The sequence below is a fragment of the Equus przewalskii genome, chromosome 28 (genome assembly GCF_037783145.1).
Source record: "Equus przewalskii isolate Varuska chromosome 28, EquPr2, whole genome shotgun sequence".
Taxonomy (NCBI): domain Eukaryota; kingdom Metazoa; phylum Chordata; class Mammalia; order Perissodactyla; family Equidae; genus Equus; species Equus przewalskii.
In genome coordinates this window covers 30,399,680-30,413,327 of record NC_091858.1, presented here as the reverse complement: position 1 = coordinate 30,413,327, position 13,648 = coordinate 30,399,680, and the positions used below count along the sequence as shown (strand labels likewise).

The 13,648-nt window shown below is 40.4% G+C and overlaps 1 long non-coding RNA gene across 3 annotated transcripts in view; it reads right to left on the bottom strand.

Moving 5' to 3' along the window:
• LOC139080069 (uncharacterized) overlaps positions 1-13,648 on the bottom strand; it is a 136,063-nt gene that overhangs the window by 106,781 nt on the left and 15,634 nt on the right. The window contains exon 4 of one of the 3 annotated variants that reach the window (XR_011534220.1): positions 8,611-13,129. The exons of the other annotated variants lie outside the window; for them this stretch is intronic. This is a non-coding gene — a long non-coding RNA (uncharacterized lncRNA). Of the gene's footprint in view, positions 1-8,610; positions 13,130-13,648 lie in introns of those variants that run through there. 3 annotated transcript variants of the gene reach the window in all.

Here is a 13,648-nt window from a genome sequence, read left to right as displayed (position 1 = left end):
GTGTCCCAAGAGGGCAAGTTCCACTCCCCAGAGCCTCCTTGCCTGTCCCAGTTTATCAAAAGCAATCAGCCCCAAACAATCCAGATGCCAAAGAGACATATCCTGGGGTGGCCAATTTCAGGTCCCTACAAGGTCATCCCCCCTTCCTTCACAAGTGCAAATGTCTCTCAAAAGGGCAAGCAAAATTCCAGTCCTTGGAGCCTGCTTCTCATTTGTAGTTTTAAAAGTAACCAGCCTAAAATCCTCATCATAAACCATTTTAAAATTAAGCAGCCTAAAAATCCTAATCAATCCAACTAAGTGTTGGGGACACAGCCATGAGTGATATAGAGCATATTCCCTGGAAAAGCTCATAATCCTGCAGGATGCTCAAAAATAAACAAATCTCAAATTCAAGCCCACCCTTCATTTTCCCTAAGTAATAACCTGAAAAGATGTTTTGCAATTTTAGAATATAAATTTTACCAATGTACATAAAAATAGTCATAAAGTTAATTATACATTTATATTTATCTATAATATATATTTATATTAAAGTAAATCATACAGTTTCTAAGGAATGACACATATTGGAAGCATTTATGTCCTACCTACAAGGACTATATGAAAGATGCAAAGCAAGTAAAGGATAGCAGAATATGCCCTCCAAAATATGTCACTTTGGTTTATTGATTATTTTGAGCTGTAGACACTTGAAAAACAGCAAATGCAGGGAGAGCCTTCTCTGAACTCCCCTTATCTGTCACAAGACAACCACAAAAAGGAACCAATTGTCATAAATCTACTTTCCATTGGTTTCATCAACCAGGGAAGATTGACTCTTGTCACATGAGAAGAGACTAGAAATCAATGACACTCCCAGACACACTTTCTCAAACACTCATACCTCCCCTCTATTCTTCTAATGTCCCATTCGTCTTTCCTAAAAATCATTTCCTCTCTACCAAGAGGCCTCTGTGGTGAACTGGAATTGGCCACCCCAAGATATGTGTCTTTGGCATGAGGATTATTTTGGGCTGGTTACTTTTGAAAACCGCAGACAGGAAAGAAACTCTGAAAAACAGAGTATACTTACCCTTTGTTAAGAAACATTTACATTGTAAAGGAAATCTCCATCTGTAAAGGTGTCTCCCTCTCTGAACCAGGAAGGGGGATGACCTTATCTCTAGAAACTCTTAATCAATGCCAAAGGCAAGGACTTAAATCTGCATCTTGTTTACTGTACTTGTGTGGTAGTCTCCCATAACTGACTCCTCCCACCCCCAACATCCTCCTTTGTCTTTAGCTGAGGATATTTAAGGTGGTGGCTTCAGCCATTTTGGCAAGTTGCTCAGGTTGCCTGAGCCTCTCCCATGTATACATGTTATAAAGCTTTGTTTAATTTTCTCCTGTTATTCTATCTCATGTGAATTTAATTTGTTCTCCACCCAGAAGAACCCACAGCGGGTAGAGGAAATGTCTTCCTCCCCACACCTACATCCCCCTTTCCCTATTAAGATGGTATTTACACCTGAATTCTGAGCCACTTCAGGGAGTTGGTCATTTTTCCCTGGGCATCTCCCACGTATTCATGAGGTGCACATGTTAATTAAATGTCTGTTTGTTTTACTCTTGTTAATCTGTCTTTTATTACAGGAGTCTCAGCTAAGAACTCAGAAGGGTAGAGGACAAATTATTTTTTCTTCCCTATGTAGTCAAAGTAGTATGCAAATATCCTAAAATATTAATGGAATTGCTGGTCCTGGAGCTAAATTCCTATTAGTGTTCTCTCTTAAAAAATAAATAAATACCCACAGACACACACACATATGTATATATACTAATGCCTAACAGCACAAATTTAGAAAGCATAGTCAGGGGCCGGCCCGGTGGCGCAGTGGTTAAATGTGCACATTCCACTTCAGTGGCCCGGGGCTCACTGGTTCGGATCCCGGGTGCGGATGTGGCACCGCCTGGCATGCCATGCTGCGGCAGGCGTCCCACATAGAAAGTAGAGGAAGATGGGCATGGATGTTAGATCAGGGACAGTCTCCCTCAGCAAAAAGAGGAGGATTGGCGGCAGATGTTAGCTCAGGGCTAGTCTTGCTCAAAAACACAAAACAAAAAGAAAGCGTAGTCAGTAATCTTAACAGCAGTTGTCAAAAGAAAAAAATACATATGCTAAAGGTAACAGAACCCAAATTGGCCATGGCAAGTAAATGTAATCCAACTCTTAATGTAAGAAGTTAATATCTTACTAATGAGACCTCAGGATCTCTTTCAAAGGGATTTCTTAAAAACACTATGGAAAATACACATTCTCTAAGAAGAAAAAGAAAACATTTAATCTAAATCAACCTGACTGGGTCAGTGTTTGAAAAGTATTTTAGCCTGATTTAAAAAGTCTTTACCAGCCTCACCTAAAGTACCTGTTTGTATTTAAGAGCCATCCTCGAGCCACTGCCTGAGGCCATCAGAGGGTCATTCCTGTTCTTTTCTTTCTTTTTCATGTTGACTAAAGAGGCACGCTAAGCAGCTCTTCTAAGCAAAACAAAACAAAACAAGGAAAAATAATCACCACAGCATTTCTGAAAAGGAATGAAACTGTCCTCTGGAAAACTGAAATTGCATTTGGGAACCATGTGTTCTGGCTTTAAATGTAGTCAACAAAATTGCTGCTCTCTTAGAAAGGGTTTGTTTGGGATAAGTGAGCTTGCTGTCTGTAGACGGGGCCCCCAGAGAGTTTCCATCACCAACATTGTCTTTTCCTGGACCTCAGAAATTAGAGCCTGCAGTCCCATCCTTGCAGAAGCAGCACAAAAGTGTTCCTAACTTCGTGGGGCTTCTGAGCAGCTTTGGGAGACAGTATCCCACAAAACTCCTTGGGGAGCACCCTGGAATGTTTCGGGGAATCCTAACACAGAGACAGGCGCACATTAGAAGTTCATGGCAAGTTTCCCAATTGGCCTTCCTGGTGCTTTTGTGCTGAGGAAGTTCAAGGCGGTTTGATGATTCTAAACATCGTAAGTGTTAGAGACAAAGTGTGAAGTATTCATAACGCAATCTTCTGATAATAATGTGAATTGATAGGTCGGCTCTAAAAACTTGTGCAGCTTTAATGATTCGCCAGGAGAAGCAGCCTGGAGTCACTGAAAAGACAACGCCTCTCAGAGTCAGAAGATCTGGTTTAAGTCTTAGCGCTATCATTTATCATCTCTGTGACCTTGTAAGATATTCCTTAGTTAACCTGCCGGATCCTTTCCTTCCTCATCTGTCTAATGGGGATAATGTCATGAGCACCACACGCGATAACGCTTTCTTTCATTCTCTGATTCGGTGGGCATTTTTTTTGAGCCAGGCATTATACGTCAGGCTCTAAGCAAAGGCTGGGAACACAATAGGAAGGAGGCAGTCACAGTCCTGCCTTATGAAAGTAGACATGCTTAGGAAACTGTGAAGCAATCTACGCATGCTGGTTACTGTATAAGAAGAAGGATGAAATGTGCTGGAGGTGGACAGCGATAACTGATGAGGATTTTAGGCTGGTTAATTTTAAAACTTCAGCTGAGAAGCAGGCTCCGAGGAGTGGAATTTGCTTGCCCTTTGATCAGAGACAGTTGCATTTGTGAAGGAAATCTCCATGCCTCCCTCTCTGCACCAGGAGGAAGGGGGGATAGCCTTATCTCTGGAAACTCTTAATGGGGAAGGCAAGAACTTAAGTTGTTTACTGTCTGGCAACCTCATGCAACTGACCCCCCCACCCCAAAATCCTCCTTTGTCTTTAGTTGAAGATAATATTTGAGCAGTGACTTCTGCCATTTACTCAATCCGGTTTGATTCTTATCTAAAAGTTGTGGGACCACCCAATGGCCGGACCCTACCCGCACTGGTACCATTTTAACTTTTTTTTCTTTGTCTCGTAAAGAGATGACTCACATACCCATGCCTTAAATTTAGCCTTACTCTCCACCCAACTTTGCAGCAGAAGCAGCAGCAGCAGGAGCTCTGACTACCCGTGGGTCCTGTCCCCACGCACCAGCTCTGCCTGCCCATAGGTCCTGTCCCCATGCCAGTGGGGGCAGCAGCAGTGGCTCTGCCTGCCCATGGGCCCTGTCCTCATTCCAGTGGGGGCAGCAGAAGCGGCGGCAGCAGAAGCTCTGACTGCCCATGGGTCCTGTCCCCATGCTATTCTATACTATTCTCTAAATAAAAGAGCACTACTGCCAGATCTTAAGAGTCTAAGAAATCTTTCTTTCGACTCCTTAGCTCACCGACACCGCATCAATAACCAATTCCGTTTCTGGTAATAAATAACAAAAATCATTATTCAACACTGAGCTGATTACAAGAAAAACACATATGCACGCCAGATTAAGTTCTTCTCTATTACATCAGGTCCCTCAGATAAAACAAATTTCTAGGAGGTGATAGAGAAATTAACCTGGTTCCTCCAGCCAGAGTCTGATCAGTGTAAAGCCACAGATAAGACGCTGGTCTTATTGGCAGTGAGATTTGAATATGGTTCAAAAAGCCCAATGCTGAATTTCAATTATGCATCAAGTTAATTATTGATGGGATACATAAAAAAAAAAAACCTCAAGGAAACAGTTCAACAAAACTTAGTAATTATACGCCAAATATGTTTTTTAAGTATTTCTATCAAAAAAGAAAAGGACACTGTTCATCTTGTAAAGCAATGTAGAGTCAAGATATTTTTAAGTCCTAATTTAAATCTTATAAACTATTTTTCGAAAAATGTAAATAACAGAATCTATTATCAAAAGTAAACTTTATGCTTTAAAAAATATCACAATTTCAGAATTGAATTTGATCTTAAAGATAACTTTTAGATAAGGAAATAAAATAACGAGAAGTAAAAATTTTACATAAGTTCACAAAGCCTTTTAACGGCAAACTAGGGATCTGAACACGAACACATGTTAATCTAGGTATTCCCTCTATAAAAGCTTCCTTTTAGTTCATAAATTAATAATATAATACAAAAAAGAATATGAAAATAGTGAGTGCAATGAAATAAATGACTGAAGAGCACTGAAATTAGTGAGGAATAATAATAAAACACTATTTCATTTATACAACAATCTTCATTCATTCATTACTTGACAAGACTTTTTTTCTTAATAACTACTCAGTAGTCATTTCTGTACATGCAAAAATTAATAAGACACAGCCCTGACTCTTTGGGATCACCCAGTGCGGAAAGAGAGAGGCTCACAATCAGGTCATATGAAAGGTCATAAAGAAAGATTTCACTACCTTTAAAGGAAGTTTCAAGGTCTGAGGAAGAGCAAAACCCATGAATCAGGCTCTGCCGTCTGCCAGTAGATATTCTGTAGAAAGGAAGGTCTGGGGGTAGCCGGGGACCCACTGCACACAAGTGGAGAAGGGGGGTTAGTTTAGCGTGGGTGTAGGAGACGACGGACAGGGTCAATTCGAGTCTGGCAGCCTTGTTTTCCTTGTCGATGACTCGGCATTAATGCTTGTCTCATAGGTGGTTATCAAGAATAAAAAAGGGAGTGTCATGATGACAATATTAATAAAACACTTATAGAAAATCTAATACAGTCAAATCCCTCAACAAGAATAATTCAGACAGAAGGCGACCGGTGATTGGCACATACCCTCCACGGCAGGCATACCCAAGGTCATCTCATTAGCTTTTCTGTGATAAGAACAACTCCACTCCTCGCCTCCCTGCCTCATTTTACATGGTTGAATTTTTTGATCCATTTGTAGCATAATGCTGGATTTTTAATGTACCACTAAAAACTATTTACTAATTGTGTTTTTTTTAAGATTTTATTTTTCCTTTTTCTCCCAAAGTCCCCTGGTACATAGTTGTGCATTTCTAGTTGTGGCTCCCTCTAGTTGTGGCATGTGGGATGCCACGCCAGCATGGCTTGACGAGCAGTGCCATGTCCGCGCCCAGGATTTGAACTGGCGAAACCCTGGGCCTCTGAAGCAGAGCACAGGAACCCAACCACTGGGCCACGGGCCCGGCCCCTACTAATTGTTTATATTATTCCATGCACTCCTTTCATTTAATTCTTACAAATCGAGGAGGAAGAGAACTCTTATCCTCTCTTAGAGAGTTTAGAGAGGGTAAGTAATTCGCTCAAAGTCACAAGGCACAGAAGTGAGTGAGGCCAGAATTCGAAGCTAGGGCGTCTGACTCCTGAGGCTCTGTCGGTCTAATTAAGAGGTTGGCAAACCGAGGCCCACAGACCCAGTCCTGCCCGCTGCCTGTTTCTGTGCAGCCCACAGCCGAGAAACGGCTTTTACATTTTTAAGTGGTTGGAAGTACTGCACTCCACTGTCATCAAACGCTGAATGGTTGGAAATTAGCTTGTAGTGTCGACTTGATAATGTTTCTTAACGAATTCAACATAAAATTACGAGATAAAAGAGTGCTTATAGGCAAAATTTATATTGCAGTAAAGTCATTACTATGACAATTAATGCTGTTTAAAACAAAGTAATGTAAAGCTCCTTTATACATGTCGTGTACTATTAAAAGTTAAAACATAAAACAAATCTCCATTCCCACACAAATGTACAGGAGACAATATTTTCCAACAGCATTTTTCAGACCTTAATCAAAATGCAAGGGAGAAAAAACCCTCCATATTTCAAAATTCAATTAACCGTGCAATTGAGGCGCTTTTGTCTAATCTTCCTTTGGAAGTTACTAATATGCAATGTAATGACATGCTAAAATCAAATATGAAGAGAAAAATAGAACAGAATTCTATATGCCTTCCAACCAATAAATATGCTCAATTAAAATTATATGTTCCCATATTGACATCAGCGTTTGGCAATACTGTGTGAAAAAATATTTTCAAAGATGAAATACTTAAAATCTCATTATGGATCAACATCAGATGAATTTGAACTTGATTTTGATGATAGTGAAAACTAAGTTTGAACCTCAATTAAACAAATTCTTGCCCCCCCCAAAAGAAAATTCCATTCTTCTCATTAGTAGCCCTGTATTTTTAAAAATGAACTTAATTATCATCATTATATTTTGAATTTCATCAATAAAAAATTTGTGGAAATTTTTCTTTCATATAAATACCTACATAATATCCTCAATTTTCACCTCATGGCCTGCAAAGCCTAAAATGTTTACTATCTGATCCTTTACAGGAAAAGTTTGCAGGCCCCTATTCCAATGCAAACAAGAGCTGGTTTCATGAAATTTCTCTTCCAAAGTTGTCTGCTAAATAGCTTTACCTAAACAGCAATTCCCAGTGTCACTTCAGTTGTCTCCAAAAGATTTAGGTAAAAATTGCAAGGTGTAAAAGATTTTGTTTTCATAGACTTTCTGTCTCCTTCTAAAACCCCTGCCTGTTGCTGACCAGTCCCCTTCCATCCCCTGCCCCACGTCACCTCTACAGATACAGGTAGTATTTTCATGCTCCCTACTCATTAATCATTCTCCTCCTCATCACCAAAGGCTTTCCTTGGACTCCAAATTTTTGCTTCTCTTTTCCTGACTCTGTCACATTTCTTAGCTTTGAATGCTTAGCTGTCCTCAAGTCTACACCATTTGGTGTGGGCAGGGTTTTGGATCCCCAGGGAGTGAGGGTCCTGGCTCCCCCTAACTATTCTGTTCTCTAAAGGAAGCTCTCAGCCTACGTGAGTGAACCCACTGATATCATACCACATTTTCTTCAAGATCTAAGAAACAACTATTCACGAGTTGTTCAAGACCCATGAAGAACTAGTTCCCAAGTTTTGAGGAGAGGAGGCCTTCGATGGAGGCAACATATAAGGCAAAGATTATGAAAAGGATCAACAAAACATATTCCAACACCAATAGCCAAGGCAAGCCGTTTAAACCCAGCGATGGGGTCCCCAGGAGAATGGAGAGTACTGAGGCTATTTCGCTCAGAATGACTTCTGAAATGATTTTACTCAGGCTAGCTTCAGAGGCTCTTTATCCCTGCAGGTCACCTGGTGTCACGACCAGGAGAATAACAGGAAGAAAATGGTGGGAGAAGGCAGAACCAGTAATATTCTCATAAAAGGAATATACACCACATGCAAAAATAATCTAATCTTTCTGGAGTTATTTTCTTTTTAAAAGGGAAATATTAGTGCACAAATGGCTTTCTAATTGGTAACCTATGTGAGGGATATAATTCTGAACCGGTGTTCTACTCACTTGAGTATTTCATACTTAGAGTGTGGGGAGCACTTCACACAGCTATTATTTGACATGTAAAATCCTTGTCTATGGAGAGACTTTCCTTTTTTTTTTTTAGAAGATACTAAAAGGGGACTTAGGGAAAGAAAATATGAAAGGAGCCGGAAATGTAATTGCCATTAAGTGTTTAAATGTAGTAGAATGAAAAGTGACTAGATGTTCGTGTTAATGGAGAAATAGTACAAAAATAAACGAGCTTAAATCCCCGAAGAAATTGACATGACATAGAAAAATACACATTCCAAATGCCAGGGCAAGGATTTCCAAAATTGTGAAGTAATATAGATTGTCTTTACTTTCCTGCTTTGATTCGTAAACTATCTTCTTTGCAACCCACCATTAGTGTATGAATTACACATATGTCGACTGATAATAACAGCATGAGATATAATGTAGTTTCCAATGACATGCTTTATTAATTACATTCCCATGATGAGAATCAATGGTAAATAGAACAGGTCTGCTTTAGCCCGGACTATCTTAAACAGCCGTGCTCAATTTACATATTTATTCCCAAGCTAAGCCCTTCATTGTGTCCTCTTTTCACTCAAAAGGTTTCCTCACCCGGGCAAGGCCACCAATGCTGCCTTCTTCCAGGTCTAACCCAGACTTGCACATCTGGATCCCTGTCTTACCTGTCATTCTGACTTGGGCAGGTTGAACACCTTAGGCCACCTTGCTCAGTAGCTACTCAGTCCTTTATCGTGGATAATTCTAATGCGTGCTGATGCTCTTTCAAATGGGTAAAAATCATATCACAATTCTGTGATAAAAAATATGCAAAGAACCTGACATTTAATTTCCATGTGTTTTATAGACAGCTATTGCTATTTTACTATTCCTTGACATTTAGTTCCATGTTTTCTTTTCTTTTTTTTTTTCCATGCAAGCCTGTTTTCCTTCACTTGGTCCATTTATTTCAAAAGTAGGGTTAGATTTGCTTTTATATTTTATTTTAGTCTCTATCAGATTATATTACAGAACAGATTATTATTTTTTCTACTAACCATATAATTCTAGGGAAGTCCATGTGCCAAAATATTCCATTATTAAATAATCGTCTTTGCCAAAGTCAATGCCTGAATATCAAGACGGTATGAGGTTAATGAAAAATGCTTTGAAAACCCATAAACATGTGGTGTATCTCATGTTACCAGGTGGGAAATGTGGGTTAAAGGCCAGAGAAAGATGGATAAGAAACAGGAGAGATGATTGTCACATCTTTGGGTTTTAGTTTCTAATCTAAACGCTTTCCATTACTGAGAATAGTTCAAGAGCAGCCCCTTTAAGCTAAATTCTGTAAAGAAGGGAACATGCAAAGCAAATCTCCAAGATTCCTTTTTAAGGTTTAAAATCATTACAGACGGAATTATTAGAAATAAGGAAAATGGTGGCACCTATGAAATGGAAGGCACAATTAGATTCAACAGCAATGACAATCTACAAACGTTCAGGCTCTCGCTGAATCGTTATTTAAGTGAGCATGAACATCAAGCTGTAACAAGTATAGACTTTGAGAAAATCAGCATGCTACAGAAAAGCCATCTGCAATTGTAAAAGACAGAGGGGAGATGAAGGATTCTAAAACATACTCGGGAAATAAATGTGCAGTTAGTACCACTCAGAAATAATGCAAGAGGAGAATGAGGCTGATGTGAATGAGTAGGAAAATTATGAAAGTCCTTGAACGGAAGTAAGAAAGCATGTGTCAAATATAGCGTCGCACTAGAAATTGCTACTAAAACAAAGCAGAGTTAAGAGCAAGGATAAACTATTAGAAAAACCATCAGTATGATGGACTTACTTGTAAAGTAAGCAAGCAGAAGAAAGATGTAAATATGTATAGCGGAAATAAACCACATTAAGCAAGCATATAGTGCAATTTTAGTTCCAGTGCATTATAAGAGCATAGTTCATAATATCTCTTGAAAACAATAATATACCCTATTCCTGAATTCTGTTAGACTTCTTAAATACCTTCATTTACCTTGTCAAAGCAGCTTTTCTTCCTTATGCACAGTAACCACCGATGTCAACAAGAGGGGTGGTTAAACTGAATTCACTAATGAGGGTTGGGTTTTGTGACCTCTCGGTGAAACATTATGACACTCCTTAAAGGACAACAGATTGTAGTTGAAAGATAATTAAATCAGGACCCAGGTTCCAGTTCAGTTATGTGACATTGGACAGCAAAGCTAAACTCTTCCAGCATCAGCTGCTTCAACTACAAAATGTGTGTACTAATTACTCCTTCAGAGGGATCACTTAAGAAGGAAATATCAAGCACCTAATACTGTTCCCAGGAGTGATCAATATTAACTCTCTTTTTCCTCCAAATCCTGAAGGTTCTGGCAAACCTTGAATTCTGCGATGTCACGGCTGAGCTCACTAATGAAGAAAATAGTACCTATGAATAGGCATGAAGAGGAAATCCATTAATGATGAAAAAACTTGGCTGAAAAGTGGTACTGTCACTTTTTCATCAGATTCCTTCAGGGAATTTCCACCATATAAAAAGCTGTAGCTTTAGGTAGCTGACAGCAGTGGACAGTTTTGCTTGGAATCAGAGATAAGCTCAGCATGAACAAAATGTCTAACCATTCGGAAGCAGAAATAGGACAGCAAACATTATGCACAGTACAGTGCCATGCCCCCTGTGGGCACTCAAAATATAATCCATGGTGATTATGACAATGATGAAGAGGACCAGACCCCACAATCAGTTTCAAGAGCCATTAGTGAAAAGCCGCGCACTTATGAGGGAGCGGTTGCCTCCTCTGTGGCCTTGACTGAGTCCGTTTTCACCCACTGGGTTACAGGGCAGTGATGTAAGCAGCATGGGGCTTTGAGAAGACAGGAAATGGTCTGTTTTGTGACCCAAATAAAATGCTGACTGCCTGTCATGAAACCATTTTCCATTTCTGCCCTGAAACCTTATTTACATTTTTTCTTAAACGTTCTATCTTAGGGATACTAAATTCTTCTAGGAAAAAATATTTCCTGCAAGTTATTTGTATCCGAAAGCTATCAACTTAAGGCTATAGCTTTGAAGTTGCTTTAACTGTCCAACGTAAGGCCAAGAAAATCTCTATTTTCAAATAAGGCGATGATCAGGAGAAAGCCTAAATAAATGAATAAATATATAAAATGAAAAGAATTGAGAAATGCTTTTCTGTTTTTTCTAATTTTTCTACAGTAGGCACGTGGCAGAAACTGCTTGTCACTTGCCACTATCTATCTTCCCCTTCCTCCTTGCTAACAGAACTCCAATTTTATTGGAGATGATCATCAATGTCCTCAGTAATATATAAATATCTTCACTTCTCCAAATAACTTTGCAGCTAGGAAAAGCCACATTACCCAGTTCTGGCCAGTAAGATAGAGGCAGACATATCTGGGGAAAGCATCCCTTCTGCACACAAGACAAAGCCGGATGGGAAAGGCTTCTGGACCTTTCCCTTTCTTGCCTGGAAAAGGAATGTGATGCCTGGAGGGGCAGCAGCCCTCTTGAGATATGAGTGCAAAGGCCACACACACTGAGGAGGGCAGAGCGGGGAAGCAGGAGTTTGAATCCTTGATGACCTTGCGGTGCTTCAGCTACAGCAGCCCTGGACTACCTGTCTCCACACCACCTTGTATGAGAGAAAAATAATCCCTTTCTGTGTTTAAGGCACTGTTTTTCAGGTTTTCTATAGCTCAGAGCTGAACATGATGTTATGTAGAGCATGTGCTGTTGGCACAATTTTTTTTTTTTGAGGAAGATTAGCCCTGAGCTAACAGCCACTGCCAATCCTCCTCTTTCTGCTGAGGAAGATTGGCTGTTAGCTAACATCTGTGCTCATTTTCCTCTATTTTATATGTGGGATGCCTGCCACAGCATGGCTTGATAAGCCATGCTGTGTACATAGGTCCATGCCTGGGATTCAAACCAGCAAACCCCAGGCCGCCAAAGCAGAGCGTGGGAACTTAACCACTATGCCGCCAGGCTGGCCCCAGCAAAATTGTTTTTAACTCTAAAACATATGAGGCTTGGAAACCTAATGGGACTGGATAAGCTCTAATGGGGGCTTTTCTTTGTCAAGGTTCTGGTAGAAGGAGCCTGTCCAGGAGGAAAAAGATGAAGAAAAGTTCATGGATCTGAGCAATCAGCCCTTATCCATCCTACGGGTGACTCTGAGTCCAAAATCCACCTAAAGGATAGAGTGTTGCCCTCTCATGCAAATTGCCTTGAAAACCTTTGTCCTTTAAAGCCAAGAAGAGACTGGCCGCTGTAACCAGGGAAAAACAATCTGAGACGCCAGAGACAGAAAATGAAGAGGCATTTGTTTCAGGTGCCAGGCAGAGGGTTAAGACTCAGTTCCTCCCTAGGGTTGGGGTCCTGAGACCCGATGCTCCACGAGACTATATTATCTGCAATTCCGATCCTATTTAACCAAGCCCCCGTGCTGCCTCATCTCCTCATCTTGCCTTGACTTTGTTCCTGGAAGAGTCTGCACCGACTGCTAGCTTCACTGCCAGCCTCGATCCTGCCAGTTTCTTGCCCTGTCTACATGCCTGCCTGCTGAAGCCCTTCAACCTGGCTGTGCACCACACCTTGTATTCTGTTCAAGTCCCCGTTAAGTAGGTCCAGGCTCCTCTTTCCCATATCCTTAATTTCTCCCTCTCTTATTTAGCTGAATGAGAAGGCAACCAGATCTCTTAGCTGAAAAATATGGGAAAAGGGCAAATTAAGAGCTTCTTTTAATGAGGCGGACTTTTTGCAAACTCTGTAAAATAATCACAAGGCTTAGTGCTGAAGAATCCCAAATAGCACTTCCAAGGTGTATTTCTTAGGATGCTTTTCAAGGTCAAACGGATTTGGGAAAAGAGTGTTCCATACTTCCCGTTCAGAGATCCACAATGAACAATTAAGACCTGTAGAAGTCCACACAAAAGAAACCACCTTTACCTTCTTTTTTTTTAATCCAATGCTTCCCCAAACTCCATTTTTCTTGAAACACTTTTTTCAAATAACAGCCCATGGAACAGAATTTGGGAAAGGCTAACCTAGAGCATGAAGTCAAATTTTTAAAATAAGTGAGAGGGAGAACATCTGTTGACTTCAGGCAGGAGACAAGACAACTTAACTTCACAGTATATTCAATAAATAATGTCTTTTATTTTCTTTTTTTTAAGGTATGCTTTTTGGTGAGGAAGATTGGCCCTGAGCTAACATCTGTTGCCGAGCTTCCTCTTTTTTTTTTTTCTTCCCAAAGCCCCAGTACACAGTTGCATATCCTAGTTGTAAGTCATTTTAGTTCCTCTATGTGAGACACCACCACAGCATGGCCTGATGAGTGGTGCCATGTCCGCACCCAGGATCCCAACTGGCGAACCCTGGGCTGCCGAAGTAGAGCACGTGAACTTAACCTCTCAGCCACGGGGCCGGCCCCA